The sequence below is a fragment of the Condylostylus longicornis genome, unplaced genomic scaffold (genome assembly GCF_029603195.1).
Source record: "Condylostylus longicornis isolate FDR11 unplaced genomic scaffold, ASM2960319v2 ptg000104l, whole genome shotgun sequence".
Taxonomy (NCBI): domain Eukaryota; kingdom Metazoa; phylum Arthropoda; class Insecta; order Diptera; family Dolichopodidae; genus Condylostylus; species Condylostylus longicornis.
The window spans coordinates 454,727-470,620 of NW_026578072.1; the positions used below are offsets into that span (position 1 = coordinate 454,727).

General features: G+C 22.5%; 1 protein-coding gene across 1 annotated transcript in view; it reads right to left on the reverse strand.

Annotated features, from left to right (window-relative positions):
* Nucleotides 1-7,026, reverse strand: part of LOC129614153 (GATA zinc finger domain-containing protein 8-like) — a 157,871-nt gene extending 150,845 nt beyond the window's left edge. Inside the window, exon 1 of the mRNA XM_055528570.1 lies at nucleotides 6,913-7,026. The gene's annotated coding sequence lies outside the window, so the exon portion shown is untranslated. The remainder of the gene's footprint in view (nucleotides 1-6,912) is intronic.
* Between the last annotated feature and the right edge of the window lie 8,868 nt (nucleotides 7,027-15,894).

Below are 15,894 nucleotides of genomic sequence, written 5' to 3' on the forward strand. Positions count from 1 at the left end.
TACCCGTAGAGTGGGTAGATTGAAATGAAAAATAATCTTCTCCATAAATAGTTTTTTTTTATTAACTCAACGCATTTACCCTTGTGTGGTTTAAATTCAGTGTTTTTCATTTTAACATACTGAAAGATCGAAAATTAAATATGGACTACTAGATTCTGACCATACTGAATTCAGATTATATGGTATTCATATATCGCTGAAATTTGACTATGTTAATAAATTTTCAGTTATAATGATACAATTGAAGTTCCAAATCATAATGTCATTTTAAATACCGAAATTAAAGTAAGAATTTTTTTAAAAATGAATATTCTTTTGAAAAATTGAAAGCAAGTGTGCATGAATTTTTAAATGCTAGAAACGAGATTTTATAAATTTATAATTATTTTATAGATCGCAAAGAAATTTTTCAGGAATAAATTAAAGCTGGTGTAAAAGAGACTTTAAAAATTTTAGAAAAATTTATTCAACAAAGTAAATTATTTTATTTACTTATGATAATTATATTAGAAAATTATTAAATTTCATGTGCAAACCCATTGAAATTAACAGAAAACTTTATTTCAGTTATATCCAATAATCTAAAACTCAATGGAGAATATACAATCGCAAATTATGAATTTCTTAAAAGTATATTTGAACAATAGTATATAATAATAGTATATAACTATGCCCGTAATTATTACCACATTTAATCTATTTTTTGATATTTAATATAAAAAGGATATCAAATACGTTAATATGAGTTGAATGAATTTTAGTCAAATTTGAATAATTGCTTTGTAACATGAAATTTTGAGTTCATTGAAACTTTCATTTTCAAAATGAGTTTTTATAAATTGTAATCTTATTAACAATATATTTATAAATAAATATATGATATAATATGTTTTATTATTATTGTTATTGTATTTAAAGTATTATAAAAGAAAAGAATTTTTAAATTTAATAAATTTTGAAATATGTATGTACATATATTAAATAGCTATAAAATTTTGATAGAATTAGTTTTTTCATTAAAAAAAAAAAGAGAAAAAATTTTTACAAAATAATTTTTTAAATAAAATTTTAAAAAATATTAAAGCTGCTGTAAAATTCACGGAAAATATGGAGTTTGTTTTCAGATATTCAGTGTATTCATTATACAGTGTTACCTCCGTAACACAAATCGCCATTTAGTAAATTTCGTTTAATGAATAAGAAAAAATAATTTATAAAGCGAAATGCAACGGAACAATTTGTATTAGAGAGAAAATTTCGTTTTATGAGAGTTTGTATTACATATAGCTACTTGACTCCATAAAACTGTTTATAAATTATTCTACACTGTCTAATCCTTATGGATGAATAATTCTGATTTGATATAAACTAATTGGGAGATATACCCGAAAAAGTATCGAGTTTAAACTGCGTTATATTAGTTAAGAGTTTTCTAATTAATAAATATATTTAAGTTTCGCAGCATTCCGAAAAAATTTAAAAAGTTGAACTTTGTAAATAATTACATATATAGATAAGGCAAAATCTACACCATGCATAATTTTATAAAGACATTACAGATTAATTACAGTAATGTCAATTTGGCTATTATTTTCATAATTACATACATACATATGTATATGTATCCACATTTTCCAATATACATACATAATGACATACCTACCCCTCTTATATTCGTATATTGTAATAAATTCATTTTGGTTTGTAATGCAAAGTGAGAGTGCATAAAATTTTTCAACATAATATCATTATGCCGTTTTATAAACCTTTCCGTAAATGTACTTAACCATATTTTACTATTCACTTTAAGTATTTACGTTACAGCTTATTTTTGTTAGTAAACACCTACATTCTTATAAAAAGAAAATAATATCTAATGAACTGGAAATAAAATTAAATTTAAGTAGAAAAAAAAACAGGAATCGAGCATCATTAATTTTAAAATAATGAAACCACAAATACAGCAGCTTATTTCCCATTACTCTTATCACACTAAATATACACACATACTCGTATATTACCATTTCTTTTATATTTTCTCATCCCTCTTATGCAGCTATATAGAACGAATAATTTGCAAGTTTTCTATGTGCATTTAAATACCTTAATCTAAAGGGATTATAATAATGTTTTTTTGGAATATCGCATTAAAAAAAAAAAAAAACAAAAACGAATAAATAAATAAAACGAAGTTTTAAATATCATCCATCTTTCTTTCTCTTTTGTTCTTTCTCACTTTCTCATTATTATTATTTTCTTCACTAACTTTTTATATATTCATATACATATAATATATAGAATTGTATTTTAAGTTTATCATGAGCACAACACATTGTTGGCGATGATAATAATATTAACCATAATAATAATAATAATAATGGATAACAATAATGATGATGATTATGATGGCGATATTGATTAAGATGATAATATTTTTGCAATATATCAAATTAATCACCTGCCTTTATGTTTACACTTTTTGAAGTGCTAAAGTGTAATCCAATGCAAATATTTTTTCCTTATATTTTCTGTACGGCATATTATTTTTGTTCCCGTTCTTTTCGTAATTTAGTTAAATTTTTTTATAATCGGAATAACTATTCATTCATATATATACTTATATAGAAAATATTGTTATAATACATTGAATAACATCAATACAACACAGACAAACACACACATATTTGCATATCAATGTAAAATTTTTTTATAATATATTCTATTACATCACAATATTATTTAATAAGAAAATTTCACTCCTATAAATATGCTTATATTTATATATAATGTATGTGGGAAAAAAATCATGTTAACATACCCACCTATACCAAAAGAAACCAAATTTACATGAAAATTTACATTTATTATTCGGGTTAACCATATTTAACATAACATATTATATGAAACGTGTGTGAGTGTGTGTAAATAATATTCTTACAACACTATTTGTTTAATTCAGATGTTATAATATAATAAAGAATATTGCAATAATAATAATAGATGGGGACTAGACTTGATAATTTGGTTGAAATTTGAAATTTTATCGTCAACAATATCGTTTTATCGTAAACACTAGTATAATAGAAAGAAAGTTTATTATAAGTTTACATTCATTTTTGTATATGTAATGTATATATACATAAGAATTTATTTATAAATGATAAGAGTATATACAGTTAAACCCGTCCCCTGATGAAATCACAAGGTAATTTTAATCATATTTAACGGAATAGAGCGGTTTTGTTAAACTAAAACTAAAAATTTTTTCAATTTTCTAACTTTCACGGTATTTATATTTTTCGTCGTGAGTTAAAACACCAAAAGAATTTTGAATTTTAAAAATATTTAAATCAAATCTGGCAAACTAAAATTAAATCCGGCATTTCCAGATTCAAAATACTTCAGTTACTTTAGCACTAAATTCAGTGCTATACACTTAGTGCTTTTTATTGTAATGATAGATTTTTTAGCTTCTTACAAAATGATTCGTCTTTCATTGGTTTTGCTGTACAAGAAATGCTTAAAAAATTCAGACTATAAATTTAGAATTTACGTATGATTCTTTACATATTCATACATATATATACATGTATGTATAAGTTTAATAAAATATATTGTGTATATTTTATACATATTATACACTATACCATTTAATTTTATAGAAATTTAAAGTTCTAACCACATTTCAATTGAAAATAAATTACAAAGAAAAATAAAAGCGATGATATATGTGAAATTATTTCAGATAGAAACTACCAGCTGAGTCTGAAAATATTTTGCCTTCAAAAATTTAATTACATGGAAGGAAAACATTTAACACGAGAATATAAACTTATCTTGGAAAATATTCTTAAAGATTATAAACAAGAGAGCTTCTTGCTTAAACTCGAATTCAATATTTAGTTTATTTATTAGAAATTTCAAAAACAAAATCATCTGTATCATACCAAAATTTTAATAGTGTTAACTGTTTACTGTTTTCAGTGTAATTTTTTTCATTAACGCGGCATATTTCGATCAATGATGACTACAATAGAGAATTTTTGATATCAACAAATGAGCTCAATTAAATTGTAATATTAAATTGGTTGTATTAATTTTTTCACGAAAATTTTCTGTTTTATAAAAAATGCATACATTCTTACCAGTGTTATTAAAAATATTCTTTCTTATATCATATAAGATTTCTTTCCGTTATCATATTGCCTCTGTTATATATCAACAAAATCTTGCGCTACTCCATTCAAAAACTTTTTCTTTTTTTGAAAATATTTAAAACATTTCAATATTATGTAACAATTTATTGAGAGCTTTCTTTTATATTTTTATAAAGAATCTCTAATGATTCTTCTACAAAAAGCCTGTATACCACAAATAAAAAACTCTACTAAAAAGTTAATTAAAAAAATTTTTAGATTCCTTTAAAAGGTGATGTAGTAAAATTAGCAATAATTTTCAAAAGATGAACTAGTATTTTCTTAAAATTCTAAAAAGACCTAAAATACCTATATACTTATATATCAGTTACCTATAATGTTAATGCACATTAACATAATGTAACTGTAACATATTCATACAAAATTTTCTGATTTTATTATTATTATTTCGGTTCTTATTATTATAATCCTTGTGGAAGAGTTCTCTAACCTATCGCAAAGAAAATTAAAAAAAAAAAAAACTGAAGGAAAACGTACTTTTAAAAAAATATTTGTGCAAGTAAAAATAAAAATTATAATGGAAAATTTCGTTTAATTTTATTTCTCAAAAAAGATTGACGACAATAAAATTTAAATTTTTCTTAATTTACACAAGACTTTTTAACGAAATGTTCGAAAAATCTTTTAAAAATACTTTAAATTGATTTTATTTATTTTTCTTCATTTAAAAATATTGTGAATTGAGTAAATTGTTTATTTAAGGATTTGTGAGATCACACGAGATTTTTGTAAAATTAAGCATTGAATTTTTGAATCAATTTAAAAATTTAAAAAATTGTGGATGCACCATGAAAATTCACTTGGATTATAGAATAATCAATATCCTTGTTAAATTTTAAGTAGTCTTAAATTCTAAATCTTATTCCATCAAGGGATTTGCTCGTTGCGTTAAAATTTTCCATTAAATTCAGTTCCAGAATGATTGTTATTTTATATTCCATAAATTGCATTCCAGACCGAATAAACAATGCTACGGCATTAATAATTCAAATGTAATTAAAGTAATATTTAAAATTAAATTAAAATTTCTTGTTCTTTCAAAATTCTTGAATTCTCAAAATAACCAATACCCATTTTTACTGCTACTTATTTTAATGAAATAACGCAATGAGTCATGATTTAATTGTGTTGCAGAAAGCAGTGGCTAAGCCCTTCTATTTAGCGTGTATTTAATTGTCTGTTTGCAAACCTATATGGGTAATATAACAGCTTTACATCACTGAGAATTTTTACTGACCGCATTGCATACAATAAGTGAATTTTTGTGATGGTAACAAATTTTGCATACAGAGTTTTCGGTAGAAACGCATTGCTTAATAGTAGGGAAGCATATATAAACTAGTTTTTTACATTTAATGGATTTAAATTTCATCATTATTAAATTTTTACTGTACTACAATCAAATCTATTTATTTATATTGATTAATGAATATTTAATTCAAAAAAAAAAAAAAAAACAATTCACTTTAAATATAGTTAAAATATTCACTTATAACTTTTAATATTGAAATTGAATCTTAAATAAATTTTTGCAATTTATTTTATTATTACATATACAAGTATATCCAAATATTTGAAGTCAATATATAAGTATACTTTATTTATAAAGTGTTCTATTTTAAGAAGTTATAAATTTCATTGTAAAAATTAATGAATCGGAAAATTTATTTATAGCTCGATAATATTATATATTTTATTCTATGTATAATAAATATTGTAGAAAAATGGAAAATTGCAATTCAGTTCATTGCCCTATGATAGAAAAAAGAAGCATCTTATATAAGATTATTGACATTAAAATGTGTCCAAAAACTTCTTGCACGCAGGTATATAGCTCTTTTATAGATTTATGAGTTGAATTTTAAAGATGTGTTTTGTATAAATTGAAAAAGAAATTTTTAAATTAAATAAAATTTTAATGAAACAATAATTTTTTTTAAATTCTTTAATACATTTGTGAATTTTTCATTTTGCTTTCTCTTTTTATAATCAAAATCCTTAATGAGCTCAAAAGAAATTATTTATTTTCAAACTGTTAGAAATTACAAACTCATACTAATTATAATTTTAATTTTAATTAGATTTTCTAATAAAATAGAGTAGAAAATATTAAAGTGTCAATCATATTATTTAGTATGCATATAAACGTTATTAAGTCCTTTCATTTGATTTATCCTGGAAGAAGAACAGATATACCTAGTTCAGTGAATTGATTTTTATATGCATGAGTATTACGTTTGGTTCATCAACATGTCTAAAAACTTATTATAAACTCAAATACGAAATAAATAATATTAAGTGCTTGCTAATTAAGAAAATTATAATATTTCAAACCCTTTTATTTATTTATACTAAATAAATAGAAAGTATTATAAAGCATAATGTCAATCAAAATTTTTAACATGATAGTCTTTTCATTTATAAATTAAATTTGAATTATGGTGGTGGGAAATTTTAAAAACTTTAATTAAAGAAAGTTATAAGAATGAAATTGAATTATTTATATAATATTACCGATTTATTTTTGGATCTGTTAGAAATTGATCAGTTTGAAATTTGTACATTAACATTGTGTAGATAAACCCTGTTAATATTAATATTGAATAACTTTTTTCTATAAATGTGACTCAAGATAATAATGTTGTTTTCGAGTAATATAACTTTTTTCTATAATATCACTAAAATTCAATTTTACCTTAAATAAACTTGTGGTTTAAAATAGTTTAAAATAAACTAGTAGAATTCCTCTTTCAATGAGTAATAACGATTATGCTCATTACATACATTATACATATTAGAATTGTTATACCTGTAAAGATACAAAATTAAATGATCTATATTAGTATACAATTATAACAAATTTGAAAAATTTTATTTAATGGTAAGTACGAGTATTAATTCTAACAAAAATAAAAATACAACTTTATATATAGCGTTGCTAAAAAAAAATTACAAAATTAGGAAAATTTCTGCTTCTGCCTCCATATTGAATTTATTTTTTAGAGATGTACATAGCTAATTTGCGACATATAAAATGAAGCTAGATTTTATGACTATATTATCAATTAACCTTGTGCGATTCTTCATGTCTACATGACAAACAAAACATTTCTAAAATTACTTCATAGTATTGAAAATTTAGTTAAATACTATAACTGCTTCTGCAGCAGAACATAATTCGCTTACAACTCTCACCGTAATGTTTTATTGTTTTTGCAATAATAAAGCATTGCCGTAATAGCTGAAATATATGATGACCATTTGATCAATTTATATACATAGCTATCCATTGAAAAGAGAATGTTCAAGCCAAGTTGCATGGTCTTGACTGAAATAAATAATTGAGAAAACAATTAAACTTTATGCTGCTTCAAAAATAATATATGGCTCTGAGTGAAGAAAACGATTTTATATTTGATAACGACTTTAGTAATGAAAGAATGAAGTGCCATAAACCATATGACAGAAAATCTTATTTTTTCGCACTATCCGGATTTCTATTAGTTTTCATTGCTAGGATCCTACAGAAGTTAGGCAGATGTAGTAATATTTTTTTTTTTTTGAATATACTACATAAAAATTTAACATTACAATTTACTCAATAAAACTTTTTAACATGAATACATTAAATGATGAATATTTGCATTTCTGCTGTTAGACCAATTAATGGGAATATTAAATAATAAATACTCCATATTTTTAATCCTTGCTCTCATTATTATTAATTTCTGAATACAAAAAATATGTAAATCTTGAGATTTTTTAAAAATTATACTCGTATACATATTTATATTAAGTGAAGGTGAATAATGATCTCGTCGAAAGTAATTACGTTATGAAAATTCATTTTATGTAAAAAAAAATTAAAGTTATTATTGTTATTTGTTGAATCCTCATACCCATATAAATAATTTTCTTTCTTAATGTGCGCATATATAAATAAAAATAAAAATTAACATTATAATAATTAATATTAAAATCGAGTAATAATTAATATTTACATAATATTTTTTTTTACATAATGATCTCCAACCCCTTTTTTTTTAAAGAACAAAAAAAAAAATAAATATGCAAAATTTTCTCATATTTATTTAAGGAAATCTGAATCAACAAATCCCTACCAAATTAAAATAATAATAATTATTATTATGTATGTAAAATATTATTGTTATGATAATAAAATAATTATGCTAATTAATGCCATATCAACATTATACATATGTATATAAATAAAAATATAAAATTATGAAAATATTTATTTCAATTTCAATTCTGTATTAATATTTATGTAAAAAATTAATATGGAAAATTAAAGAATATACAAAAGAAAAACATCGAAATATAAGAATAAAAAATTAATAATATCGTAATAAGTAAAACAAGAAAAAAATCAAACAAATAAATTTAATTTTGAATAAAATTTTTGGAATGCGATATTAAAGATTAAAATTAAGTGGAAACCAAAATAAATTTATAGTTTTAATGGTTCTATACAATATAAAGGACTGTCTGATTGCTCTTGCGTATTTATTTTGAAAAGTTTTCACACAAAAATTGTTGGTGAATGATATTGTAAGTTCTTAGAATGTAAAGTTGCTAAAGACTTAATCGTAACCTACATGATATGCTTATGTTCAGTATACAAGCAAAATTTATTTAAAAAATTAATTAATTAACCAAAACTTAAGAAAAATGGCACCCTTGTGATATTTAGTATTCAAAACAAAGAAACAAAAATGTATATTTATTCTGACTTGCAAGAGAAATTGTCATACAAATACACTTATGTAAAAAACATAATTAAATTTTACATTCTTTAAAATTTTAAGTCAAAAATTAAGAGCACAAATTAATAAAATTGTGTGAAACACATAAAAACAAAAGCTGATAGCGAAAATAAAATTTTCATTCCCATTCCTGTTACCCTATAATACTCTATATATTCTACTGATCTACTGAATAAAAATATTGACCTATAAGTATTATATGTATAATAAAAACGGACATCCAATAACAATGTGGGCTATTGCCTTTATTTATTTCAAAAGACAAAAAAAGTATTCCGTTTTTATACATGTTATATGCAAATTTTACATTTTTATTCTTCTTTTTATAAAAATTTTCATTTATATAATAAAATTTTTTAAGCATTGTAACATTTTACTTGCTTCACTTTTTTATGTAGTAAAAAAAAAGAAGATAAAAAAAAAAGAAGAGAGTGATAAAAAATTGAATTTTTTGTTTTTTTTTTTTTCGTTATGTTTACGTTTTCCTTATAGTCAAAAGGACAAAAAGGGAGAGTTTTTTTATACATAATATCCTGCATGTTGTTACCAAAAAAAAAAAAAAAAAAAGTAAGCTGAAAAGGAAAGAAAAAGGAAAATTAAAGTAGAAAAAAAAACAAAAAAAAAATTATTAGCCCTCATGTGAAAACATGATATTCACAAGTATCCTTATAATATAGTCAAAGTCAAAATGTTAAAATTAACTGTTCCGTAGTACAATAAGGTAATTTTAATAACATGAAATGCTGATTTTAATATTATGAAATATGTATAGGTTTTTTAATTTACATAATATATTTGAGACAATTTCTGCTCAATGTACACAAAAATCTTAATTAAATTTAAAATTGCATACTTTTAGGATTTTTTTTTTTTTAAATTTAAATTTTGAATTGATCCAATTGTACCATAACCAAAAACAAAAAAAATCACAAAAATTAGTCGAATTGCATAAAAAATTTTCGGGCTCCGATGCTTATAAACCTAAAATTATCAAAAGCTGATACTACTCCAAAATAGGTTCTTCTCATAAGTACTAGTTAAGTTAAGGCATTAAAAACGGTGAAATCGTAAAATATAATACCAGTTCCTTGTTTATTGAAAAAAAAAATTTGAATTTTCCAACATTTTTCACAAACCAAACATGCATACAAACATTCATTATTTTATTTTCATTTGTTTATAACCTCAATAAGGTCTAAAAGGGAACCAAATATGTATGTAACCTACACAGGAATGTATTTTGTAGGGGAAAATTCTTTTATTTTTTTTTTCTTCCCCTTTCCTTTTTCCCTATTTTTTCTTTTTCGTTTTGTTTATTTTTATTATTATATTTTTAACATGAATTTTTCCTTAGGACAAATTTTTACTCGCATGTTTTTTTCGTTTTTTTTTCACTTGTTTTTTCAATTTTGTTTTGGTTTTTTTTTTTTGAATCATTTATGTTATGTCAGATGTATTTATTATTATTTTTCTTATATCCTTTTATTATTATTATTGTTATTATTATTACTTTCTGTTATTTTGCGTACGAGTATACATTTTTTGATAAAATAATTCTTTACTACATTTATTTATTGGAAAAAACATCAAACACGCATTTTCCATATATTTACATTTACATACATGTATGTATATAATATGCAAAAAATTTGTATGTTGAAATGTAAATATTCTTAAACTTAATCACGTTATATGCGTATCTGGTACCAAAAGCGATAAACAGTTAAGTCGAATTAAGATTGAATTAAGTTATTAAACATTTATTTTATAACTGGATAAATTCTCAATTTCTCTATGTTGTTTTTTACCTTAATGCTAGATTAAATAAATAATTGTCTCCATATAATAACTTTAACCATTATAGACAATTATGGGCAAATGTACGTATTTCGGCAAAATTCATTCAATAGACTTAATATTTTTGAGTTTAACAATATAATTTAAAAGTTCTTTACGTCATTTTGTATAATCGTCAAGAAAACCCAAAATTTATATTTTGTCCCATAATTATTTACACAAATGTTAGATCGTCAACCATCTAATCTATAGAGAATAAAAATTACAGTATAACAAATACATGCAAATACCAATTTTATTCATTGATAATAACAATTTTTGAGAATCGAAATTCCTAAACTTAATTCAGTATTTCTATTTACCACATACATATATGCTTTGAGATAATACATATTTTTAACCATTATTGCAGTAGCATGTTGGTACCTACATTTATATGAATGACATGTTTATGTATAAATTTTCCTAAACTTATATATTTCATTTTTTACTTATACAACTGATGATCATCGTAGGCGTTATTTATAAAATTATATAGAGAAATAGAAAGATGACAAAAAGCAAAACCAAAACAAAATTCAAATATTTCAAAATATACACAACATACCTAGGTAGGTATAAAGGAAAGCAGGTGTCATGAGGTTGAAAATAAAGAAAAAAAAAGGTATGAGAAAAAAAACGTGTTTTCTTTTTCATATTTTAAATTTTTAGATTTTCTTTTTCTTTTTCGCTTTGTTTATCTCTTATCATTCATGTCACTCCAGATATTGAAATATTCGAGCACACAATTTAAACATTCAATTTTTTAAACGTATTGGTGGAAAATTTATCACAGTAAATTGAAATTTTCATTTGCCTACATGCATGTACAAAAATTTTCACTTTTTCATTTTTTCAGTAAATCTAACACAAAAATTGTTTGAGGGTGTATAAAATATATAGTATAATATACAAAGAGTAATATAAGGTTGTTAATCATAATACGTGAGATCTAAGCATAATATAATAAAACCAAATATGAAAAAAAAAAATTATTTATTATAATAATTTTTATTTTTTATTTGAAAAGAAAAGCAAAAAATAAAAAATTATAAATATAGGGAAAATTTAATTTTTTACCTTTAGAAAAAAATAGGAAGTTATGAGTAGGAAATTAATAAGAATATGGAAAAATTTTTACAGGAAGTTTTCTCTCACAGACATTTTTGAAAGCTTAATTTGCTATTAAAAGGAAAACTCATTGAAAAATATTTGAATTATTTTTTTGTATAGTAAGAGAAAATTGAAAATTCATAAAAGTTTATTAAAAAAAAAAGGAAACCGCAATTATAAAGTTAAGAGAAAAAATGCCTCTTTGTAATTTTAATGGTAATTTTACTTCTGTATATGTGTATATGAACTGTGTACTGGGACTGTATACTGGGACATATTTTTATTTACTATCATACAGGTTAAGTGAAATTAAACATGTTTAACTATTTCGATTTTTTAAATTTAGTTCACTGTACGTAAAAGTAAAAATTATAAAGAATTTCTCATACAATTTTTAAAGACGGGAAATATTTTCCGTAAATGAACAAATTGGTTTTAAGCCTGTATAAAATGAAATGGTTTAATAATTAAAATTTCCAAAGTTAAATATACGTACTTGATTACCAAAAATAAATAATTTATTGATCCTAAAATTAGGCAATATTTTTAAAATAAATTCATATTGAAGTATTTTATTATTCTTCGTTTGCTAATTGGATTTCCTTATAGAAATAGAAAATTGAAATTAACACAAAATTTAAATAATTACAAACAGGATTAGGATATAAATAATTTGATCAGTTAAGATGTTATATAAATGCATATACAATAACATAAACGAATAATTTTAAATTTAGAATAGTTACTGTATATTATTGCTAGAACACGCTTTAATATTTGATAATTTAAATTTTGAAAAACTGTATAAAACCACCATGAGATTAAAATCTGATAATAAAAATTGAAATTTAGCAAGAATTTTCTCTTTCATATACAAATATCATTTAAAATTAGAAAATATAAAAGAATCCTTTATAAAATAGAAAATAATGATAAATTACTAAAAAATTCCAAAAATATTCTCTGCATCCTTAATAATACAACAAAAAAAAAATTTATTTTATATCCCCATTTTATTTACGTATATACAATCTCCATAAAATTACCGAAATACACTTTAAATATTTTATGAGTACATATTATGCTACTTGTAAACAATATAATGTACGTTACATCCCATTATAATGTAAAAATTGGGTTAAATTGGATAATATTTACTACATTTATATGTACATATACGTATACATATATGAATTTTTAATTTATATTTTTCTAAAAATGTCATAAAAACCAAATAATTTTTATTTAATAATAATAAGACTTTTTAGATACAGTTTAGATATGTTCTAATTTTTGAATTGAAAATAATATTTTCTATATTCTACGAGTATATATAGAAAAATATTCAGTCTAGAAAAATTTTGTTCTCATTATTTTGAGAAACGTTTTAAATTGTTAAAAAATATTTAAAATATTTTCTCATCTGCATGCGTACATATGTTATAATCAGTGCCGATGTGTATGTAGAAATGATATGAAAAAGTTATGAATATTTTTTTTTTTTGCATAATTTTGCAATGCCAAATAATGATATACATATACTATATAAGGCATTATATAACAGTATTACATTCAAACTATTGTGTGGTTATTATTTACAATTATAATATGCATGTAGACATTTATGAATGTTCAAAATTGTTCTAATAATTTATTTCGAAAAATTTGTTTTAATTTAAAGTTTTGTCTTGCCGGAAATAGAAGTATTTTCAAATGTTTATTGTGGTATAATGGAAAAATTTTCAAAATAGAAAAATAGGGAACTATATACGTAAATGGTTTTTATACGGATTGAGAAAATTGAATGCTTTTGAATAAGTAAATGTTGTAAATTTATTTCTTAGCAAGATACTCGTATAGTTCGATAAATATATTTTTAAGACGACCACGAACTCTCAGCAATTAGCATCTTATTTTTCTTCAATTATTTCAACATGCCACTATTCTATTGCATCCGAGTAGTACAAGGCCAATATAACGAACCAGTAAGCTCTAACTGGAAATTTTATTCTATACTCTTCAACATTTTAAAAATAATATTCTTAAGAAAAGCAGTTAGTTTGTATTTTGAATCTTAGTGCAACAAAACTCTTCAAATTTTTTGATTAATTGCTTAAAGTAAATAAAAAATTGGTTAGTATAATAGGCACAGATATAACTGAGTGGATTTTTATTTAGTGCAAAAATCACAATTTTGTTTTTTTTTTTTTTTGCTAAACTTATACAAAATGTCGTGTATTGTGCCATGACCAAATCATATCAACTTTCTTAGTTTTGTTCTTTAAAACTCCACGCTTTAAATGCAGCATTTCATATAGTTTTCCATTTTATTTTATTTAACTCCATAGTTTCTTAAACTCCTTGAAAAATTTTCTAATAAATTTCTTGAATTTCAGAAGAATTGTAGTTAGAGGAATTAAAAATTAATTTTATATTATTTAATTGCAAATATTTGCATAATCTTTGTTGTATACAAAATATCTGCAAGCTAGAAAAATCAATAGACAATAAATTTATTAAAACATAATGTAAAATTATATTATGTTAGTATATATACTATTTCATCTCAAAACTCTCTCCATATATATAGCATATTATATAAATAAGATAACATTAAATTCAATATTATATCCTTAAAGATATTCCTGTTAATGTTATTTTAATATACATATAATGTATAAAAGGAATTTTTGATCAAAAAGTACTAATCATCAGCATTTAACACGTATAGAACAAGCAAAATACAAAAATTAATTTTCCTCAGGGTAATATCAATAATATATTGTTACACATTATAATTAATTTTCGAATATAATATTATGACTAAAGATATCTTTTTTAGCTAGATATAGAAATGTTTAGACAGATGAACAACTTAATAATTATTGTTATGGCCAAAATATTTATTTTTAGGCACTTTTAAAATTAATTTCCTGTTAACTAAATTAACAAGTATATAATTTGAAAATGTGTACATGAATTGTATAATAATACTCACGAATTTTAAATTACGTAATTAAAATTATGTAAGAAAATTTCAATTATGTTTTCGTTTTAAGGGAACATTCAAGTTTCTTTACTCTATAAAATTTTTTATTAAAAAATAATTTATTTTATTCAGATGATTTGTTTTCTTTTTGCTGTTCTTGTATAGTGCTATTAATTTAAATTGAATTTTCTTAAAATTAATTTTGAATAATAAAGTGGTTAAATTTTTTATATTTAAATTTAAAACCTTGATAATTATAAACTTTCAGAATAGGTACGAGTATGGCTTAAAGAACTAGGCTTTATAAAGTATGATTTTTAAGGATTCAAACAGACATGCAGCTTTTAGTTTTGCAATTGTTCTATTGCTAATTTGTATTCCGTATAGGTTTATATTCAAGCGCGCACACATGTATTTGTGTGGTCGTATGCAATTTAGCAATCAAACAAAGTTTGTGATTTTTACAAAATCAACAAACTGTTTGATTTTGCAACAACAAAATTCCAATTTTTATTTAACGCATTCGATTTGAATTGACGCAATAATTAAGTTGGTTAAATGTGCGTGCAACGATTCCTTAATCAAGCAGCAATATAACTAAAAAATTGCACGTCTCCGAGTTTTCCTTCAATATGTAGTTTTTAGTTTTAATTATTGCAAAACATTGCGCACCGTTTATACTGCAACATGATCGCAATACTTAAGATTTGATTTTACCATACTTTGATTTTTCATATTATGTCATCGAGTCGTATGTGTGTATGTACGTCTGAGAAAATTCTTGCTTCTACGAAAAATTTCATAATATCGAAGAATATTTTTTAGAATATAAGTGATATTTTATAATTTTGTATAAAAAACAGTTTAAAAGGCGAAAAATAAAGTAGAATGATAAGCTCCTCTCGTTGTGTTTCAATGAAATTTTCCTAAAGTATAGCTGAATATAGTTATA